Source organism: Leucoraja erinacea, chromosome 13, assembly GCF_028641065.1.
Source record: "Leucoraja erinacea ecotype New England chromosome 13, Leri_hhj_1, whole genome shotgun sequence".
NCBI lineage: Eukaryota > Metazoa > Chordata > Chondrichthyes > Rajiformes > Rajidae > Leucoraja > Leucoraja erinaceus.
In genome coordinates, this window is record NC_073389.1 from 4167820 (window position 1) to 4191235 (window position 23416).

At 46.7% G+C, this 23416-nt stretch overlaps 1 protein-coding gene across 6 annotated transcripts in view; it reads left to right on the forward strand.

The window, feature by feature from the left end:
- The window catches only part of cd247 (CD247 molecule), a 180346-nt gene that overhangs the window by 121434 nt on the left and 35496 nt on the right, over nt 1-23416 (forward strand). The window contains exon 1 of one of the 6 annotated variants that reach the window (XM_055644306.1): nt 15469-15705. The exons of the other annotated variants lie outside the window; for them this stretch is intronic. The gene's annotated coding sequence lies outside the window, so the exon portion shown is untranslated. Of the gene's footprint in view, nt 1-15468; nt 15706-23416 lie in introns of those variants that run through there. 6 annotated transcript variants of the gene reach the window in all.

Here is a 23416-nt window from a genome sequence, read left to right on the forward strand (position 1 = left end):
ATGGCCATCCATGTAGTTGCCAGCTCATTATTGTAATCTTTAGCTCATTAATACAGAGATGGAATTTTGGCAATGATGTATTTACTGAATGAACACATAACTCCGATACAGTGCATTTTGTTGTGAAATTTCAGATACACCTCACATCCTCAAGACAGAAATAGGTTCCATTTAAAACATGCAGAGTTTATAACCAGGGGTTTAAGTTATTCACCGACAACCGCATTATAGCGAGGTGCTCCAAGACATGCCCGAACGTTTTTTTAACTGATACGAAACTGGGGAATTTCACAGAAAGCCATTGAATTAACATTAGTGACTTTTGCAAGATTTATTTCTAAAGAATGCATCTGCATAATGCTTCCAAAGATGCACAGCATCCTATGGTGCTAGTACAAGAAGAGACTGGACATAAATAAGTTAGGAGATGGTCAAATATCTCGTTGAAGAGTTTGGTGTAATGAAGCTTTTGAAAGTGTGACACGGAGTAGTGGGACTTTGTTGTAAATGGCTTGGACAAGAATGTAGAGCAGGGATTCACAACTTTTTTTGTCCTGTTTACCCCTGGCAACTTTATAGCACATAACAATGTCATTTCACTATTTTTATTAGTCAAGTCAAGTCAAGTCAAGTCAAGAGAGTTTATTGTCATGTGTCCCAGATAGGACAACAAAATAGGACAACGAAATTCTTGCATGCTGCAGCACAACAGGATATTGTAGGCATGAATACAGAACAGATCAGTGTGTCCATATAACCATAGATATTATATAAACACACACATAATTAAACAGATAGAGTGCAAGGGAGACTAAAAATTTAAGAAGGAACTGCAGATGCTGGAAAATCGAAGGTAGACAAAAATGCTGGAGAAACTCAGTGGGTGCAGCATCTATGGAGCGAAGGAAATAGGCAACGTTTCGGACCGATACCCTTCTTCCATCCAGCATTTTTTGCTACCTTTGATTTTGCAGCATCTGCAGTTCCTTCTTGAAGATAAATTGCAGTAGGTTGTTATAGTTCAGAGTTTGTTTGAAGTAGTGTTTAATAGTCTGATGGCTGTGGGGAAGTAGCTGTTCCTGAACCTGGATGTTGCAGATTTCAGGCTCCTGTACCTTCTACCCGATGGCAGCGGAGAGATGAGTGTGTGGCCAGGATGGTGTGGGTCCTTGATGATGCTGCCAGCCTTTTTGAGGCAGCGACTGTGATAGATCCCCTCGATGGTAGGGAGGTCAGAGCCGATGATGGACTGGGCAGTGCTTACTACTTTTTGCAGTCTTTTCTGCTCCTGGACGCTCAAGTTGCTGAACCAAGCCACGATGCAACCGGTCAGCATGCTCTCTACTGTGCACCTGTAGAAGTTCGAGAGAGTCCTCTTTGACATGCCGACTCTCCGTAATCTTCTCAAGAAGTAGACTCAGAGTCTGAAGAAAAGTCTTAACCTGAACCTATTCCTTTTCTCCAGAGATGTTGTCGGTTCCGCTGAGTTACTGCAGTTTCTTGTGTCGATCTTCAGCTGAGAGTTACTGTTCAGTTAAACTCATGAGAATATTTGCTATTTTATTGCATCAGTTCATGCCAAAAGGGATATTTTGAAATGATGGTGCAAATGTTTATGAACATTGTGAAAAATGATGCAAAGGGGTGCAGAAGAGATTCACCAGGATGTTACCTGGGCTTGCGGGCTTGAGTTATACCTGGAGGTTGGATAGGCTGGGACATTCTTCTTTGGATCGTAGGAGGCTGAGGGGCGACCCTATTGAGGTGTACAAGATCATGAGGGGCACGGATAAAGTGAACACTCACAGTGCTTTTCCCACGGTAGAGGATTCTAAAACTAGAGGGCACAGGCTTAAGGCGAGAGTGGAGAGATTTAAGAGATACATCAGGGCAATTTTTTCACTCAGAGGGTGTAATCCATATCTGTAATGAGTTGCCTGAGGAAGCGGATACATTTACAAGAATGAAAGTACATCAGTATCGATATATGAATGGGAAGGGTTTCATGTGATACAGGCTCAATGTCGGATAATTGGACGAGCAACTTGGTCAGCATGGACAAGGTGGGCTGAAGGGCCTGATTCCGTGCTGGAAAGTGAAAAGACAATACATGATTACAATCGAGCCATCCACAGTGGTAAAGGGAATAACATGAATAATGTCTAGTGCAAGATAAAGCATGTAAAGTCCAATCAAAGATAGTCTCCGATGAGTTAGAGGCAGCTCTCTAGATGCAGTAGGATGGTTCTGTTGCATGATAACAGCTGGGAAGATACTGGTTTGTGTGATGGTCTGGGCTGCATCCACAATTCTCTGCAATTCCTTGCGGTCTTGGGTGGAGCTGTTCCCAAACCATGCTGTGATGCATCCTGATAAAATGCCAAACTTCTGAAGCTTTCTAAGGCATTTAAGAGGCTTTTGGATAGGCACAAGTGTTGCAGGGAATGGAGGATATGTGCAAGTAGATAATTAGTGTTCAGCACGGATATTGTGGGCTGAAGGGCCTGTTCCTATGCTGTACTGTTCTATGTGGCAAGAACAAGGAGGCAGATTATTATCTCAAGGTGTCAGATTTGGAAAAAGGGAGGTGCAACGAGACCTGGGCATCCTTGTACACCTGTCACTGAAAGTAAACAAGCAGGTACAGCAGGCAGTGAAGAAAGCTAATGGCATGTTGGCCTTCATAACAAGAGGATTTCAGTATAGGAGTAAAGAGGTCCTTCTGCAGTTGTACAGGGTCCTGGTGAGACCACATCTGGAGTATTGTGTGCAGTTTTGGTCTGCTAATTTGAGGAAGGACATCCTTGCTATTGAGGCAGTGCAGCGTAGGTTGATGAGGTTAATCTCCGAGATGGCGGGACTGTCATATGAGGAAAGGTTGGAAAAACTGGGCTTGTATTCACTGGAGTTTAGAAGGATGAGGGGGATCTTATAGAAACATATAAAATTATAAAAGGACTGGACAAGCTAGATGCAGGAAAAATGTTCCCAATGTTGGGCGAGTCCAGAACCAGGGGCCACAGTCTAAGAATAAAGGGGAAGCCATTTAAAACTGAGATGGGAAAAAAACGTTTTCACCCAGAGAGTTGCGAATTTGTGGAATTCCCTGCCACAGATGGCAGTGGAGGCCAAATCACTGGATGAATTCATAGGAGTTCAGATTCAGATTCAGCTTCAATTTTAATTGTCATTGTCAGTGTACAGTACAAAGACAACAAAATGCATTTAGCTAGATAGAGCTCTAGGGGCTAGTAGAATCAAGGGACATGGGGAGAAGGCACCATGGGTTACTGATTGGGGATGATCAGCCATGATCACAATGAATGGCGGTGCTGGCTCAAAGGGCCGAATGGCCTCCTCCTGCACCTACTGTCTATGTTTCTATGTTCTACATTCTATTTTGCCAGGAGCTGAGCTGAGCTGAGCATGGTTTGTGTAGGTTCTGTGGGTTACCTGAAACTCATTATTGAAACAAGACGAGATGATTCACAAGGGTGGAACCCCCTCACAGTGCCTCAGCAATGTTGAGCGTTTAGCCGTGCAGTCATTGTGGTCGTGTAGGGAGCGTCTGACAAATTCCACACTGAGGCCAGTTGACAATTATGCAAAACACCAAGAGCTGGAGGAACTCGGTGGGTCTGCCCGCATCTGCGGAGGGAATGGACGGACGTTGTTTCCTAGCCTGCCCAGCCTCTCCCTGCAGCTCAGGCCCGCGCATGCTGGCATCTCATGGCTGGCGTTGCCCGCAGTGTAGTTTACAGCTTGCTGCTTCTCGTGCATCGCAGGTGTTCACTACAGGTGCCGCTGGATCTTCTAGACAAAGACCACCGTGATGTTGCCAGGGATCCGACCATCACCTCAACCTCACCACTGGGCCAATCCAGAGAGTGGTAGAATCTGGCTGTTGTTGTAGATTCTTAGCCAAGGAGACTGGCCCTTTGGCCCAACTCGTCCATACTAACCAACATGTCCCATCTAAACTAGTCCCACCTGCCCGCGTTTGGCCCATATCCGTCAGAGCCTTTCCTATCCATGTACCTATCCAAATCTCTTAAATGTTGTTATAGTCCCTGCCTCAACTACCTCCTCTGGCAGCTCGTTCCATACACCCACCACCCTTTGTGTGGAAAAGTTGACTCAATTTTCTATTGAATCTTTCCCCTCACCTATTCCCTTACTCTGGGTAAAAGACTCTGTGCATTCAGCTTGTCTATTCCTCTCGTGATTTTATACACCTCTCCAAGATCACCCTCTTCATCCTGTTCTTCACCATTGTCTGTTTCATTTCATATATTGGACACTTTTAACAGTAATGTCACTGATTTTGAGAGCAGCCACATTTCCACCAAGTCCCAACTTGCCCAACCTCTCCCTTGTAGCTCAGGCACTCAGGCCCTGGCAACATTCCCGTAAATCTTGTCTGCACTGCACTCTTTCCAGAGTTGTTCCTGACATTGTTCGTGTAGCAGGGGTCCTTGGCAACACCCGTGCGAATCTTCTCTGTGACGATGAGAGTCCAGGGTCCCCCCAGCTCCAGGCAGCCCCTGGTGCGGTGTCCCATGGAGCTCACCACCAGTGTTGGCACTCTCGGACCATGTGGTGCTTGGGGCAGCACCTCCGTTGCAGGCTGGCATCAGTTGCACCCATGGTGCGATGGTAGCCTGCGAGGGACCCCATACCGTCCACGTTCAGCTTGCCATCGCACGTAAAGCGTTGCGTTGCCCCGAGGACGTTTCACTGAGACCTGCCACGGTGCGACCATTCAGCAGCAACCACAAACCTCCACACGCCTAGGTGATTGACACAGTGGCGCAGCTGTAGAGCTGCTGCCTCACAGCGCCAGAGTCCCGGGTTAGATCCTGACTATGGGTACTGTCTCTGTGGAGTTTGCACGTTCTCCCTGTGACCGCGTGGGTTTTCTCCGGTGCTCCCTCCCGGTTTTCTCCCACATACCAAAGACGTGCAGGTGTGTATGTTTTTTTGGCTTGTGTAAATTGTCCCGTAGTGTGTAGGATAGTCCAGTGTTTGGGTGATCTGTGGTCAGCAAGGACTCGGTGGGTTGAAGAGCCTGTATCTCTAAAGTAAGCTAAACTAAATCTGCAGGAGGACAGTGCCGGCTGTCGTCTATGCACTTCAAACGGTGTCTCATGGAGCTCACATACCACAGGCTGATGTGCTGAAACTCCTGAATTGAATTGAATTGAATAAATGCTATTAGTCAAGTATGTACACATACAATGAATTTGCCTTGGTGCTTTGCTCGCAAGTACAACACAATATACAGTAAAAATAATACATTATAATTTACACATGTGAAGAATGAAATAAAATACCAGATCAAAGGGAGGCTACAGACTTTTAGCTGTTGAGTAGAGCTACTGCTCGTGGAAAAAAAGCTGTTTTTATGTCCGGCTTTGACAATCCGGAGTCGCCTTCCAGAGGGAAGTGATTCAAAGAGTTTGTGGCCCAGGGTGAGAGGGGTCAGAGATGATCTTACCCACTCGCTTCCTGGCCCTTGCAGTGTACAGTTCATCAATGGAGGGAAGGTTGCAGCCAATAACCTTCTCTGCTGATCGGACGATTCGCTGCAGCCTCCGGATGTCGTGCTTGGTGGCTGAGCCAAACCAGACCATGATGGAGAAGGTGAGGACAGACTCTACGATGGCCGTGTAGAATTGGACCATCATTACCTGAGGCAGATTGTGTTTTCTCAGCTGCTGCAGGAAGTACATCCTCTGTTGGGCCTTTTTGACTGTGGAGTCGATGGTGGCCTCCCATTTAAGGTCCTTGGAGATGATGGTTCCAAGCAAGTTAAATGACTCCACAGATGTGACAATGGTGTTGTTGATGGTGAGTGGGCCTCACACCCTCACTCCCCATGCACCGCACCACCACGCCTGCTCCAGCAAAGAAAGTTTGGAGTAACTCAGTGGCTCAGGCAGCATCTCTGGAGAATACGAACACCTATCCTTTGTCTCCAGAGCCTGACCTGCCGAGTTACTCCATCATGTTTAAGAAGGAACTGCAGATGCTGGAAAATCGTAGGTAGATAAAAATGCTGGAGAAACTCAGCGGGTGCGACAGCATCTATGGAGCGAAGGAAATAGGCAACGTTTCGGGCTTAAACCCTTCTTCAGACTGATGTAGGGTGGGGGGGGGGGGGGGGGGGGGGGGGGGGGGGGCTGAGTCTGAATCTGAGAGTCTGAGGAAGGGTTTCAGCCCGAAACGTTGCCTATTTCCTTCGCTCCATAGATGCTGCTGCACCCGCTGAGTTTCTCCAGCATTTTTATCTACCTTCGATTTTCCAGCATCTGCAGTTCCTTCTTAAACATCACAGTTCATGTGGTAGTTTGGCCCATTTCAAAATCAAAATCTGAAGTAAACTAAATAGATTCATACAACATGGAAACAGGCCCTCTGGCCCAACTTGCCCATCCCGACCAACATGCCCCATCTACACTAGCCCTGTCCATGTTTGGCCCATATCCCTCTGAATCTTTCCAACCCATGTACCTTTCCCAATGTATTTTTAAATGTAATTGTGGTACCGTTAAAACGTCGTTAAACGTTGTTGAGCTGTCTCTAGTGCTCAAGGTTTTGTATGAGGAACGGCAATACAAGTATGTCATGCCTTTTCATGTTTTAGAAACATCTGGTGATATAGTTGTACAGGGTCTTGGTGAGACCACACCTGGAGTATTGCGTACAGTTTCGGTCTCCAAATCCGAGGAAGGACATTTTGCCATAGAGGGAGTGCAGAGACGGTTCACCAGACTGATTCCTGGGATGTCAGGACTGTCTTATGAAGAAAGCCTGGATAGACTTGGTTTATACTCTCTAGAATTTAGAAGATTGAGAGGGGATCTTATAGAAACTTACAAAATTCTTAAGGGGTTGGACAGGCTAGATGCAGGAAGATTGCTCCCGATGTTGGGGAAGTCCAGGACCAGGGGTCACAGCTTAAGGATAAAGGGGCAATCCTTTAAAACCGAGATGAGAAGAACTTTTTTCACACAGAGACTGGTGAATCTCTGGAACATCTCTGCCACAGAGGGTAGTTGAGGCCAGTTCATTGGCTATATTTAAGAGGGAGTTAGATGTGGCCCTTGTGGCTAAGGGGAGCAGGGGGTATGGAGAGAAGGCAGGTACGGGCTACTGAATTGGATGATCAGCCAGATTTTGAATGGCGGTGCGGCAAGGGCCGAATGGCCTACTCCTGCACCTAATTTCTATGTTTTAGAAGCTATCTTTCTATTCTTTGTGCAAAGAACACACAGTGCTGGAGGAACTCGGCGGGGTCAGGCAGCATCGGTGGGGGAAATTGACAGGCAACGTTCTGGGGCGTGGCCCTTCATTGCCTTCACAGATGCTGCCTGACCCACTGAGTTCCTCCAGTACGTTGCATTTTGCTCACGATTCCAGCACCTGCAGTTCCTCGTGTCTCTAAGATTCACTGAGCAGAGGTTGCAGCTATTTTTCTGTAGGTGGTGGCAGTGTTTTTGTGCTGGCTCACAAGAGGCCTGTTGTTATCCATCTTCACACAGTTTCCACACAGTGCTTGTGTGTGCCCTCACACCAGCTACGCACTGAAAGTGGAACTGAAAACGCTTGGGGCTTCGTGATGGAACAAGAAGCAACATAACAAAGTCATTTTTCACACAATACCACTCACGTTCTCCCCAGTAATGATAAAACAATATCACATGGTCAGAATGCGTAGGTAGGAACTGAGGTCCATTATGGAGTCCGCCCTTCCTGAGGTCATCTGCTGCCGACCCTGTTTAGCCTGAAGAAGGGGTCCCACCCAAAACGACACCTATTCCTTCCATCCAGAGATTCTGCCTGACCCGCTGAGTTACTCCAGCATTTTGTGTCTAGCATAGACAGAAGGCTTTCAGTACATTGGCCTTCATCAGTACAGAGTGCAGCAACGAAAAATTGCAGGCGCTGATTTATACCGAAGATAGACACAAATGCTGGAGTAACTCAACGGGTCGGGCATCATCTCTGGAGAAAAAGGATGGCCGCCATTTTGGGTCAGGACCCTTCTTCAGACTGACCCAAAACCTTGCCCGTCCTTTTTCTCCAGAGATGGTCCTGAGCCAGTGAGTTACTTCAGCACTTTGTGACCATGTTAAGTAGAGAGGTTGGGTTGTTATGTCACAGTTTTACAAGTCATTAGTAAGGCCACATGCAGCATATTGTCGGTGCACAAAAATGGTGGAGAAACTCAGCGGGTGCAGCAGCAGTATCTATGGAGCGAAGGAAATAGGCAACGTTTCGGGCCGAAACCCTTCTTCAGACATATTGTCATCTGTTTTGCTCACTCTGTTGTCGGAAGGATGTCATTAAGTTGGAAAAAGCGCAGAGAAGATTTTCAAGGATGTTGCCAGGACTTGAGGGGCTGGGCTACAAGGAGAGGTTGGGGCAGACTAGGACACTATTCCTTGGAGTGCAGGAGGCTGAAGGGGTGATCTTGTAGAGATGTATCAGATCATGAGTGGAATAGATAGGGTTAATGTATGTGATGTTTAACACAGAGTAGGGGAATCAAGAACCAGGAATAGGTTTAAAGTGGGAGGGACAAGATTTAGTACAAACCTGAGGGGAAACTTTTCACTTAGAGGGCAGTGAATCTATGTCATAAAATCATGAGGAGAATAGATGGGGCGAGTTGGGCCGAAGGGCCTCTTTCCGTGCTGTATAACTCTATACCAATTACAAGTACTACACTGTCGTTGCTTCAGATAGATTGCATGAGCTCTGGCTCAGCCTCTATCCCAACTTCATGGATTCACCTCCCTCTGAAGAACCCAACCATCCAGGCAGCTGGTCCAGTCCAATCCTGAGGCTGCACCATTTTATATGAAAGTTGTGATGAGAAGGCCACGAGTGTCGTTTCAAATGGATATAAAAGATAATAATTCATCAACGAACAGGCACAGAAAGAAGCTGGGGAGAGGCTGTTCTTGAACCTGGAGGTGATGGTTTTCAGGCTCCTGTACCTCCTTCCCTCAGTGGCATGAGGGTTTGGCCGGGGTGGTGTGGGTCTTTGATGATGCTGGCTGCCTTCTTGAGGCAGTGCCAACTGTAGACCCCTTTGACCATGGGGGCATCTTCACTCGTGATTCTCGTGCTGGACAGTGTCTACCACTCTCTGTGGCCTCCTTAATTGTCACCCAGATAGTTTGTTAAGTGTAATGTGTAAAGACTCTCTGGAATCGCCACCATCACAGTGGGGCATTCTTCCACGCCCGCCTGATCACGGTCATGCCTGCTGCTGCCATCCACCCACTTGTCCTCAACCACAAACACTTCTACTATCCTGGCATGAACAAAAGGTCTCGTAGCAAGGAGATCTCGGCACTGCCTTCAGTAGCCATGGCTACCACAACCAGTGGGCCTGCAGATGCTGGTTTACAAAACAATCCACAAAGTGCTGGAGTAACTCAGCGGGTCAGGCTGGTCTGAAATTCTCTTTGAACCCCAACCGAGAGCTGGAAGCCATGGGGTGGCAAGTGTTGAGGGCACACGCACACACACATGCACGCACACGCACACGCACACACGCGCACACGCGCACACACACACAGTCACACGCACACACACGCACACACACATGCACGTTTTCAGCACACCGCGCACCACCTTCACACACACACAGTCACATGAGGGTTTGGCCAGGGTGGTGTGGGACACACATGATGCTGGCTGCCACACACAGGCACACACACACACTGTACATACACCACAGTGATACACACACACACACAGTGATACACACAGTGATACACACACCACACACTTAATTGTCACACCACACAGTTGACAAGTGTACACACACAACAGAGTCACACGCACACACACACACACACACCCACACACACACACACACACACACACACACACACACACACACACACACACACACACACACACACACACACACACACACACACACACACACACACACACACACACACACACACACACACACACACACACAGTGACAAACACACACACACAGTGACACACTCACACACAGAGACACACACACACACACACACACACAGTGACACACACACGCACACAGTCACACACACACACACACACACACTTTGACACACTCAACCGACAGTGGAAGCCTCACACACACAGCAAGTGTTGAGGGCACACACACACACACACACACACACGCACGCACACACACACGCACACACACACACACACACACACACACACACAGAGTTTATTTAATTGCCGTTGCCATAATGAACAATGCAGAAGCCTATATTTAACATTTACAGAAGATGTTGGGACAGGTATATGGATGGAGGGTGTAGAGGTCCATGAGCCAAATGACAAATTGGACCAGCGCAATGTTCCAACGTGTTGGATGGACAAGGTGGGCTGTGCTGCATATGTCCATGACTCTAAGAAGCTTTAGTTGAAGTGAATGCCCAGCCATAACTAGAGGCAGTGATGATGGGCATGGTCTCAGCTCAATGCCGTGAGCTCACCACAGGAGCCGCTGTGCCTGTGGACCAACAATGTTAGCCAGCTTTCCACTGCCTCTACTGCTGATGTCACGGAATCTGCTGAACTCATCAGAAAACTAATGGTTAGAAACAAATGTCAAAATGACTGCACCATTCCCGCAATGTTTACATGGACGTCACGTGTAAAATGGGGCTATCGGAAAAAGTTGCTCAGTGTAATCGTAGATTGTGAGTTTATCAATGCACTTATTACCTCCATATAACATTTAACAAAGCAGCATTAGTAAAGTCCCTGTCCCACTTTCATGACCTAATTGGCGACCTCTGCCGAGTTTGCCCTTGACTCGTACTCGCAGCATGGTCGCCAAGAGGTCGTAGGAGGTCTTCGTAACTCTTCCTCGTGCTCGAGAGTGGTCTCCACGTACCCGTGGCCTCAAGTAGGTCGCGGCATTTTTTCCAGCCTGATGGAAAAATGTCCGTGAGTGAAAAAAAGTTTGGCATGGAAAAAAATGATACTTTTTACACGTAGGTCGGTCGCAGGTAGGTCGTAGTAGGTGGTAGTTGTAGGCAGTCGTAGGTCAGTAACTGGCCTGAGGAAAAAAATGCAAACATGACATAATTTTATCATGTGATCATTTTCCACTCGTAGCTCGTCGTAGTTGGTCTTAGGTGTGGAAGACTTAGGTTGGTCAAGGTGGAGGTCGTAGACATAGTCGTAGGAGGTCTTTTACATCGGCATGTCAACACGGCCGTGACATTTTTTTCAACTCGTTTAGGGTCTTCTAAACTCGTGGACTAGGTCAGGGGTGGGCAACCTGCGGCCTTCTAGGCCATTAAGTGCGGCCTTTTGAATGAATCCAAATTTTGTAGAACAAATCCTTTTATTATTATTAATATGTTTTTGTTCATCTTTTATTATTGTTATTTTAATCTTAAAATGAACGTATTTAAAATACCAAAGAGTAAAAGAAGATTCAACAAAATAATCCTCCCCGACTGATGGCCATAATTAAAATATTAGTAAGTCATGAGGGCTATTTTAACAAAACATTGTACATTTTGAAGTATATGTAATTGAAGTTTCTGGGATGCGGCCTTATTAGATTACAACTAACTTAATGCGGCATTCCAATATGAAAAGGTTCCCCACCCCTGGATTAGGTTGTCCAAGTGGGACAGGCACGTAAAGGTCTGTGTGGTTGTCATTCTAGATTGAGAATGTTCTTACATTTTTAAAACATTTTGTTATTGAGATTTCTCACACCCCACTGATTAACGCACTGTGTGTAGAGTGTAAGAGAAGTTGGCGCCAAATTATCAGATCATTTAATGACTTTGTCATACCAGTGCACAGGAATCTACAGTGGCAAAGAACTTGGGTTTATTGAATGTCTCCGTGTCTCAGCATATTGAACAAATTATCTTTATTGATTTTTTTTAAATGGACTGATTGACCATTAAAGCCCTGTCCCACGGTACGCGTTCATTCAAGTGCTCTCCCGAGTTTAAAAAAAATCAAACTCGTGGTAAGTACGGAGAATGTACGTAGCGGGTACGTCGGAGCTCGGGGACGTCTCTTAGCGGCCCCTAACGCTAACGGCAGGCACTCGGGAAGACTCGCTAACGGCAGGTAAGCACGGGAAGACTCGTGAAGATTTTTCAACATGTTGAAAAATGTCCACGAGAGCCCCCGAGTACTAACGAGCGGCCATTACCGTAAATCTCCACGTTCGAATCAGGGCAAACTTGGGAGAGCTCTTGGAATGAACTCGTACAGTGGGACCTGGCTATTAAGAATCATTCTACATGCCACAAATTGGTCACCCTTCTTCAGGAAGCACGTCGTTAAGATGGAAGGAGTGCAGAGAAGATTTACGGGGATGTTGCCAAGACTTGCGGGGCTGAGCTACAGGGAGAGGTTGGGCAGGCCATGGGACTTTATTCCTTGGAGCTCAGGAGGATGAGGGGTGATCTTATGAAGGTGAATAAAATCATGAGGGGAATAGATCGGGTGAATGAATAAAGACCTTTACCCATGGTAAGGGAATCAAGAACTATAGGGCACGGGTTTAAGGTGAGATGGGGAAGACATAACAGGAAGCAAAACAGAAAGGGCTGGAGGAATCCACGGGGTCAGGCAGTATCTGTGGAAGGAATGGACAGGCAACATTTTGGGTCAGGACTCCTCCTAATACAGGAAGCAAAGGGTTCCATGCCAGGGATGTTCTCAGTCTTTAGGGAGCCCCCAGCTCTCCCATCATAGATGAGACCCTCACTCGTGTCTCCTCAGTGTCACGCAGCTCCGCCTTGCTCCCCCTCCCCCCAATCGCAACAGAGACAGAGTCCCTCTAGTCCTTCCTCTTCACCCGATCAGCCATCGCATACGACACATAATCTTCCAACATTTCCTCCACCTCCAACAGGGTCCCACCACTAGCCACATTTCCCCATCTCCACCCCTTTCTGCCTTCCGCAGAGACCGTCCCCTCCGCAACTCCCTGGTTAACTCGTCCCTTCTCATCCAAACCACCCCCTCCCCAGGTACCTTCCCCTGCAACCGCAGGAGATGCAACACCTGTCCCTACCACCTCCTCCCTCGTCCAGGGACCTCGACAGTCCTTTCAGATTAGGCAGAGGTTCACTTGCACCTCCTCCAACCTCATCTACTGTATCCATTGTTCAAGATGTGAACTCTTGTACATCGGCGAGACCAAACGCAGACTGGGTGATCGTTTCACGGAACACCTTTGCTCAGCCCGCCTGAACCAACCTGATCTCCCGGTTGCCAGACACTTTAATTCTCCTTCCCATTCCTACACAGACCTTTCTGTCCTCTGTCTCCTCCATTGTCAGAGTGAGGCTAAACGCAAATTGGAGGAACAGCGTCTCATATTTCGCTTGGGCAGCTTACAGCCCAGTGGTATGAATATTGATTTCTCTCACATCAGGTAGCCCCGGCATTCCCTCTCTCTCTATCCCTCCCCCACCCAAGTCGCACCAGCTTCTCGTTATCACCCAACAAACAGCTAACAATGGCCTGTTTCCTTTATAATCGTTACGTTTTTGAATATCTTTCATTCATTGTTCTTTATCTCTCCACATCACCATCTATATCTCTCATTTCACTTTTCCCTAACCAGACTGAAGAAGGGTCTCGACCCGAAACGTCACCCATTCCTTCTCTCCAGAGATGCTGCCTGTCCCGCTGAGTTACTCCAGCATTTTGTGTCTATCTTTGGTTTAAACAGCAGGTCCATCTGCAGTTCCTTCCTACAGCAAAGAATAATAGTTGATGGAACCATAAGGCTGGTGCTAGTGGTGTTGCTGTGACTCCAGAGGCAACAAGATCATGAGAGACCCCTTCCACCCCAGCAACGGACTGTTCCAGCTGCTACAGTCAGGCAAACGTTGTGAGAACGGAGAGGATGAGAAGGAGTTTCTTCCCAGAGGCCATTCGGACTGTAAACGCCTATCTCTCCAGGGACTAACCTTACTGAACCACTCTACTGTTGTGTGGTGTCTTTTTAAAATTGCTGTTTTTTTTCCTTTTCTTCCCCCCCTCCCACAAATATGTAATATGTGAATATTTTGTTTGTAGTTTTGTTTGTTTTTTGCACAATCCGCGAGCTTTGCAACTTTTCATTTCACTGCACATCTCGTATGTTTATGTGACGAATACACGTGACTTGACTTCATCTAATGACCCAGTTCAGAGAGAGTCAAGAGTTGTCATATGTACCGGCAACAGGCAATGAAACTAATACTTGTTGCAGCTTTACAAGTCTGTTAATGCGATAAATCATAAATACATATAATAATCGATAATATAGTAACAGTAATACCCAGTAACCACAATAGTGCTAAACTCAAGTCTGTGGTGCAAGATCAAGGATGTTGATGAAGAAATTCAAATTATATTTTCGTGTCCATCTTCCATGTTTCAAATGTTGACCTCACTGTCATCGTCTGCTCTGTGGGAGCCATCACTTGTTGCAGTAGATGGTGGTAGTAGAATTAGCTCGGGATACGCCCAGTTTGCAGCCCCGCGATGTGGACGCTTCTGCTATGGGGCCGATATTCAAACCAGAGGCGTAGATAGTCAGAACCGTTTTCCAGGGCGTAAATTTTTTTTACACCGTGCAGTGGAGGCCGGGAATGCATTGCCGGGGGTGGTGGTGGAAGCAGATAGTTTAAGATGCTTTTAGATAGGTACATGGAAGTAAAGGAATAGAGGGGTCTGGATCATTTACAGGCAGATGAGATCAATTTAACTTGGCATCATGTTCAGCACAAACATTGTGGGCCAAAGGGCCTGTTCCTGTGCTGTACTGTTCTATGTTGAGAGCGAGATAAAGGCTGGAGCTCATTGTTTGAGTTGGGGACAGGGACACGAGCAAGCACTGGAAGGATGACTGGCACAGAGGAGACAGGCTAAACGTCCTCCATCAGCCCTGGGAATTTTTTTCCGAGTCCCTGATACTTTGTACCGCCAATATATATTGTTTTAAAAAGTATTGGCGAACCGAGAGAGCAAGCAGATGGAGAACTCTGCTTTGAAGGTACGTGTGAAGAGAACTTCCGGGGCCCGCTGACTCCCCATTGCACCTGCCGCAGGATTACCGCAGAGGCAGGCTGCTCGCTCCTGCTCTTCCTCGATGCCCTCACCCTCATAAACACCAGGAAGGATTCCGCCCGCAGGATTAGCAGGTACACACTTCATGGGAGGATGTTTTGTAACCAATTCACAATCAATCAAGTGGTGCGTGTTCAGTTGTTCCAAGATGGTTCTCAACTAACAAACGGCACTTAGTGATTGTGAAGCTGCTGTGGAAACTTCTGCTGCTGGGATGTGAGGCATGCACGTTATGTCAATGGTCTGCCGATCAGAGAAAATGTGAAGTGTAGGAGGAATAATGTTGTTTTAAAGAAGTTTAGAGAGCTGGGTTAACAGGAAACCACATGGTGGGTGGTGTCAGAAAATGGGCTCAGTCTTTGGTAACATTTCCATTCTACAAAAATATTTGCCTCTTGTCTACTGACTTCAGACTGGTGAATGAGACGCAGTTGATGTATTCCTTCAGAAGTGTGTTGAGGACTGGAGTATGGTACTGTACTTGTTAACAGGGGAAGGGTATTTTGTGTGAGCGAGAGCTAGTTTACAGCTGGTGCACACTTCACTCCACATGCAGTGACACCGTCCTTTCAGGTAAGCATAAAATGTCGCTTGTTATAGTCATAGCGTCAGCTCGTGCGGAAACAGGCCCTTCAGCCTGACTTGTCCATGCAGACCAAATACCCCTTCTAATGCCGTGGGCCCACATCCTTGTGTCTGTCCAAATGATTTTTAAATGTTGCCTCAACTACCTCCTCTGGCAGCTCGTTCCACACACCCACCACCCTCTGAGTGAAAAATGGTTTCTATTAAATCTTTCTCCTCTCACCTTAAACCTCTAGCTCTTGATTCCTCTATTCTAGGTAAAAGACTGTGCCTTTACCCCTCATGATTTTGTACACCTCTATTGCATCACCCCTCATCCTCCTGTGCTCCAAGGGTTAGAGGCCTAACCTACTGTGCTGCTCCCTCCAGCCTAGGCCCCGGAGTCCTGGTCACACCCTCGTGAATCTTCCCCCCCCCCCCCCCCCCCCCCCACCATTCAAGCAGGAGGGTGACCACAATTGGACACAATAGGCCGGGCGTAGAGTCATCCGCAGCTTGGACAATCTCCCAACTTCTGTACTCAGCGACTCGACTGGCAAAGGGCACTGTGATCAAAAGCTGCCCTCACCGCCCGATCTAGTCATGACGCCACTTGTCCTGCCCGATCCCTCTGCTCTGCAACACTCTCCAGGGGCCTAACATTCGCTGTGACAGTCGTGCCCTTGTTTGCTTTCCAAAATGCAGCACCTCGCGCCAAAGTACACTCCCGACAAGGCCATCATCTCCTTTTTATTACTCAGCGCCATCCTTACAGCCTCCGTGGATAAACCATCAGTAATGACATCTCAGTCTACTGCCCTCAATCAATAAAACAACGCCACCCTGTTAATTCCCTCCGGCAGACAGTGAGGTTAACATTTAGGAATGACTTCACTTTATCCAATGGTATGGATCATTATTCATGTTGAATGTGTATCTCAGTGTTTTTGAATGATGAAACATTATCACAAATGATGTTTACTTAGAAAAGAATTTAGCTCAAAGTGTTTCCAGGGAATAAATCTCAAAATATTTAGTGTCTGCCCTGAGCCTCTGATTTGTCCTCTGATTATAAAAATACGTGAGTGAATATTTTTGATTACATCCCAGTTGTTGTTGGTGTGCCCCTGTGCTGGGGATTTAGTGAGAGAACTGGGCGGTGGTGCAGTTTACAGTGTTGTACATACGCTGTAGGATTCGTAGCCTCCACTTCCCAGAACATTATGTTTAACAGTAACACAGCTGGTAAAGCTACTGCCTCACGGTGTCAGAGACCCAGATTCAATCCTGTCCATGTGGAGTTTGCACGTTCTCCCTGTGAGCGTGTGGAATTCCTCCGAGTGCTCCGGTTTCCTCCCACATCCCACAGCCGTGCAGGTTTGTTGATTCATTGTCCCTCTGCAAATTGCCCCTGGTGTGCAGGGAGCGGATGAGAAAATGGGGATAGTGCGAATGGGTGATCGATGGCCGTTGTGGGCTCGGTGGGCCGAAGGTTCCGTTTCCATTGCTATATCTCCAAAACCAAACTCTGAACAGGCTGCCGTGAGAATCAGAGGCCACATCTCGGCTGGATGGCTGTCATTGTGTTTGTGCCGTTGAATTCATTCTAATATTACTGCCACTGGCGGTGCTGCATATATTAACGACAGTCGTGGTAAGATTGCAAAAGCGGGCTGCAAAATGACAAAAAGGGTTGACAAAAAGTGTTGCTTCAGTCTAATAAAGAAAGCGTACATTGTCACATTTTCTGTTGCCCACTTGCAATGATTCTAATAATATTCAGTTAAAACCGTAATTCAGACCCTCAACTATGAATAAACCATTACCTACGGATAACATGCATTGAGCCAAGATTGCTTGAACAAATGTTCGTATGTATTACAGTGATATTTGAAAAGGAACTCCTTAGCCTCCAGTTACTTTTTAACAAAGGTTTTGTTGTGTAAAAGGCCTGGACTGTCGCTGTTGTTTCTGAAAGTGACTTTTTTGCATTGTTTTCATTACCTAACTGTCGAACCGTAAGAAAACTGGCCGATTGGAAAACTTCAATCATTTTATTAGAGTTGACAGAAACTGAAATTGTGATCAGTAGTTGCGTTTAAAGATACAACATGGAAATAGGCCACCGAGTCTACACCGGCCATCAGTCACCAGCTCACGTTAATGCTGTGTTATCCCCCTTTTTCTCATCCACTCCTTACACATGAGCGACAGATTCACACAGGGCCAATTAACCTACAAACCTGCAAGAATTTCGGATGTGGGAGGAAACCAGAGCACCCTGAGGAAACCCACATGGTCACAGGGGAAGTGTGCAAACTCCACGCAGACAGCCACCGAGATCAAGATCAAACCCGGATCTCTGGCGCTGTGAGGCAGAGCAGCTGGGAGGCACTTAGTATTTGGTTCTGTTGTCTCTTTGCAAAGATATATTTGCAAATTAATTAATTTCCCTTTGTTCCATGCGTTGCATGCTGCGGGATTCAATTAAAAGTAGAAGGGTTCCAAATAGGATGAAGATTTACGGTGCCAGCGTTAGGCTGTCACTTGTGTCGAGGGCCAAACTGTTTACAGTGCTGAGGAAGCAGCGAGCTGGAATGGCAGCTCTGCAAATGGGCTGGCTGCCTCAGCCTAGCTCTCGGATGGTAGATCAGACTGCGATAAGGTGCAGAGTAACACCATTACACAGGAAATCCACACGCTCACAGGTAGCTCCACTCATTTGAGCTACCGCAGCTCAGTAGCTTTTGAATCATTTTTAAACCACACTGAGAACACAGCGCACAGAACAAGAAATGCGTTATGCCACAAGGAAGACAAGAGTTCACACCGTTTTTAAGAAACTTTGCAATATATTGAAGCAGAATTCAGATGGGACGGGTCATTAAGTTTAGAGATACAGCATGGAAACAGGCCCTTCGGCCCACGGATGTGCAAGGAAACTGGAAACCCACGCGGTTATGGGGGAAAACATGCAAACTCCACCCGTAGCCAAATTCTGGATGAATGGCAAGCAATGGCAATGTATTGAAGGCAAACTCTATTTGACTCATTTGGTTCGTGATCCAGTTTCCCTGCAAACTAAAAATGAATACAAATCAGGAATTTACTGCGTGGATTGTGAAGTCCAAATGTTCAGGAGGTCTTTATGTTAAACTACATGAGAATGGACTTGTTAAATGATCCTAGGCCAAGCAACCAATGGGGCAATGAAGAGAGGCAATGACCTCGGCCAAGTTCGACATAGATAGCAACGGTTTAGTGAGATATGGGCCAACCACAGGCAAATGGGACCAGCGTTGATGGGGATCGTTGGTCTGCATGGACAAGTTGGGCCGAAGGGCCTGTCTCCCTGTTGTACGTCTCTAAGATGCTGGAAGCTGCCTTGTTGAAGAGCAAAGGGCAGCTGCAAGAGAGGTGTTTTGTACGATATGTTGGAAGGAAGAGTGAAGGGTTAAGATGGCAACTAAATGTTCAAGACAAAGAGGGATGTAGGAACACAGAGATCTCAAGTGTTTTCATATTAAAAAACTTCTCAAGGTGCTAGTTTAAAGTGGAGAGCATGAAAAGTTGAAAAGCTTACAAGTCTCTTGGCGTGTAGACACAAATGCCTTGAAGTTGGACCCTGATGCGACATGTTTTAATGTGCTATGTGATCCAAAATAGGATAGAAATGAAAATCAGTGACTGCATTCATCATTAAGTTCTCAATTTTCATTGTCTCTGCGTTCCACATGGAATTTGTAGTGAAGACAGCAAGTGTGTAGTTTTCTCCATTGATGTGAAGTGTGGGAGGGTTTCAAGATTTCAAGGCCAGTTTATCGTCACATGTACCAATTAAGATACAGTGAAATTCTAATTACTATACAGCCATACTAACAAAAAATGCAACAAGCCACACAACTAGATAAAAGTTAACATAAACATCCACCACACTGGGTTCCCCACGCTCCTCACTGTGATGGAAGTCCAATCTTCTTCCTCTTTTAGTCTCCCGCGGTCGGGGCAGTCAAACCATCCGTAGTCGGGGCAGTCGAAGCTCCGGCAGCCAGCGGTCGAAGCTCCCGCGTCAGGGCGGTCGAAGCTCTTGCACTTAGAGTCCCTGAAGTCGGTCTCTGACCAAAGATCGCGGGCTCCGCGATGCTAAAGTCCGCAGGCTCCCGTGGTGGCGCTCTCGAAGTCGGTCTCCAGCAAAGGCTCCGCGATGTCAGGCCGCAGTGCGGACGGAGATACGATACGGAGAAAAATCGCATCTCCGTCAAGGTAAGAGATTAGAAAAAGTTTTCCCCAACTCCCCCCGTCCCCACCCCACACATAAAACAAGCTAAGGAACACTAAAAACATACATTTAACACGTACAAACAAACAACAGAGAAGGAAGGGACAGACAGACTGTTGGCGAGGCAGCCATTGCTAGCGCCACCTGGTGCACGAGTAGTGTTATAGTGTCCTGCCAGCTGCATCGAGCCCTGGTGAGACTGCTTTAATTCTAGCCTTCTTACCTAAGAAAGGATATACCTGTGAGAGAGATTATAATGAATCGATCCGATGGATAGTGGGTCTGAAGAAGGGTCTCGACCCAAAACGGCACTTACACATGTCTCTCCAGAGATGCTGCCTGATCTGCTGGGTTATTCCAGCACTCTGTGATTCCTTGCATGGTGGGCTTGTTGGATACAGACCAAACAGACCCATCTTTAGATTCTCCTAAGTTTAGAAGAGAGAGATGATCTCATTGAAAAGTACAAAGGTCAGACGAGGCTTGATGAAGGGGATGATTTCCTGATCGACCCCGTCACCCAAAGACATCTCCAACAATCAAACAACAGCCACCGTTAGACAGGACCACCTTGCCCAGCAGTCCCCAACAGCAGTTACAGCCCCATCTGGCAACATCATTACTGACCCTGCCTCAAATTCCCAGCGCACCTTCCCCACCCCACCACCAAACTGTGACCAATGCTCCCCGGACAGAGCCCAACTCTTTGTTATGCCGTACATTGAGAAAGGTTGCTCAGTTGAACACAGATCTTGGGTCTGTATAGGCACTTCACCACTTAATCCACTTTCAAAGGCACTGAAGAACATGGAGGGGAGGCTGGCTGGACTATGGTGCCATCCTCACCTTGGTGCCATTTATGTTATGTTGTGTCGTGGACTTTGTGTAGTGCTTTTTTTTTTTTTTTTATTCAATTTCAATGTTATTTTTAATATGTTTTATTATTTATTTATTATTTATTTATGATTTAAAAAAAAAAAAATTTAATGATACTGCCTGTAAGGGAAATTCATTTCGTTGTCTCAAATTGAGACAATGACAAAAAATTTGAATACAATACAATACAATCAAAGGTGCTGCAAAAGAATGCAGGGGTAAATAGAGTGGTTCTATGCTGAGAGAATGGAGCAGCTGGGCTTGTACACTCTGGAGTTTAGAAGGATGAGAGGCAATCTCATTGAAACACATAAGATTGTTAAGGGTTTGGACACGCTAGAGGCAGGAAACATGTTCCCGATGTTGGGGGAGTCCAGAACCAGGGGCCACAGTTTAAGAATAAGGAGTAAACCATTTAGAACGGAGACGAGGAAACACTTTTTCACACAGAGAGTGGTGAGTCAGTGGAATTCTCTGCCTCAGAGGGCGGTGGAGGCAGGTTCTCTAGATGCTTTCAAGAGAGAGCTAGATAGGGCTCTTAAAAATAGCGAAGTCAGGGGATATGGGGAGAAGGCAGGAATGGGGGACTGATTGGGGATGATCAGCCATGATCACATTGAATGGCGGTGCTGGCTGGAAGGGCCGAATGGCCTACTCCTCCACCTATTGTCTATTGTCTATTGTCTTGAGAATACGTTTGAAGCTGGGTGGAGATTTAGTAGATGCATAAAGTGATGAAGGATTTTGAGAATGTCAGCAGGTAAAAAACTATTTCTGGTTACAGACGTATCAGTAATCAGGGAGTACTTTGGTCATAGATCGGAGGGGATGTGAGGAATATGGTGTTTACTCCATGAGTTGTTCCGATCTGTAAAGTGATGGCTGGAACAAGAATTACAATATTCAATGATAGCGCAGCGGGTAGAGCTACTGCCTCACAGCGCCAGAGACCCGGGTTTGATCCTGACTATCGGTGCTGTCTGTACGGAGTTTGTACGTTCTCCCCATAACCTGCGTGGGTTTTCTCCAAAATCTTCAGATTCCTCCCATACTCCACAGGTTTGTAGTTTTAATGTGCGGGGGTCGCTGGTCGGGGCGGACTCAGTGGGCCGAAGGGCCTGTTTCCGCGCTGTATTTCTAAACTAAACTATTAACAGTACGTTGAATAAATACCACGGGGAACAGATGAAGCCGAAAGTGGATAGCGCAGGGAAGCTTTGATTAGATAACTCTTTCACACAGCTATGGAAGACCTTGTGTATGTCATTTCACGATGACCCTTTTTTTGAAGAAAACAAGGAACTGCAGATTCTGGTTTACAAAACAAAAGGCACACAGTCTGAAGTAGCTCAGTGGGTCAGGCAGCATCTGTGGAGAACATGGAATTGAATTGAATAACCTTTAATAATCCTTTACAGGAAATTACAGTGCCACAACAGCTTCAAGACAGACATAACACCACACATTTCCTCAGATAGCTTCAATAAGTTAAAATACAATGAATGAATACTAAAAAACTAAATCCAAAATTATTTTTGTGCATTATAAAACCTTATAGCAGCTGGTATACAAGACTTCCTATATCTCTCCGTTTTGCACATTGGTGCAATCAGTCTCTGACTGAAGATGCTGCTCTTGATCACCTTCAGGGCGTGGAGTGGGTGAGTGGGGTTGGTCATTATTGAACCCAGTTTGTTCAGAGTTCTGGCCTCTGCCACCAGCTGGACCATTAGATGCTCAGCCCCGACCACTGAGCCGGCCTTCCTGACCACCTTGTCCAGTCTGTTTTTGTCCGCAATGCGGGCCACCTTCTCCCCAACAGGCCACAGCAAAAAACAGAGCACTGGCCACCACTGAATGGTAAACACTGCACAGTAGGGGTTGGCAGATGTTGAATGACCTTAGCCTCCTTAAGAAATACAGTCGACTTTGTTCGTTCCTGTACACCGCCTCCATATGACTCTTCCAGTCCAGCTCACTGTCAAGCTGCACACCAAGGTACCTGTGGTTGGCAACCACCTCCACATCCACCTCAGGTGGGTTGGGTCAGCGCCCTTCTTCAATCTCTGAAAAATTATTTTAGTTTTTGTTAAGATCTCCCTGTTCTTCAAATTGATGTCGGGTGTGCTAATCTGATCAAAAGGAGAAATGAACCAGGTCACATTGATCCAACCACGTTTTGTGATGGATGGCTACATTGGTTGTCAGCCAGGTGTGGCCAGGTCTGCGTTGGTCAAGTTGAGACCAGCGAGATCAGGGAAGAGGAACAAAGTTTGTTTCTTGTGGAAATCGGGTTCACAAATGATGTGAAGAGGATGGGAAGAAGGAAATACAAGCGTGGCTGTGGTTTGTTGTGGCAGCAAGAAGGAATATATGTGGTGAGATGTCCACAACTATCTGATACTAAAGCTTTGATATTATAGGATAGACCACCACCGACCTACGGGTCTGTCCCACTGTACGAGTTAAGTCAAGAGTTCTCCCGAGTTTCCTCTGATTCGAACTCGGAGAATTACGGTAATGGCCGCTCGTCGGTACTCGGGGCTCCCGTGGGCATTTTTCAAC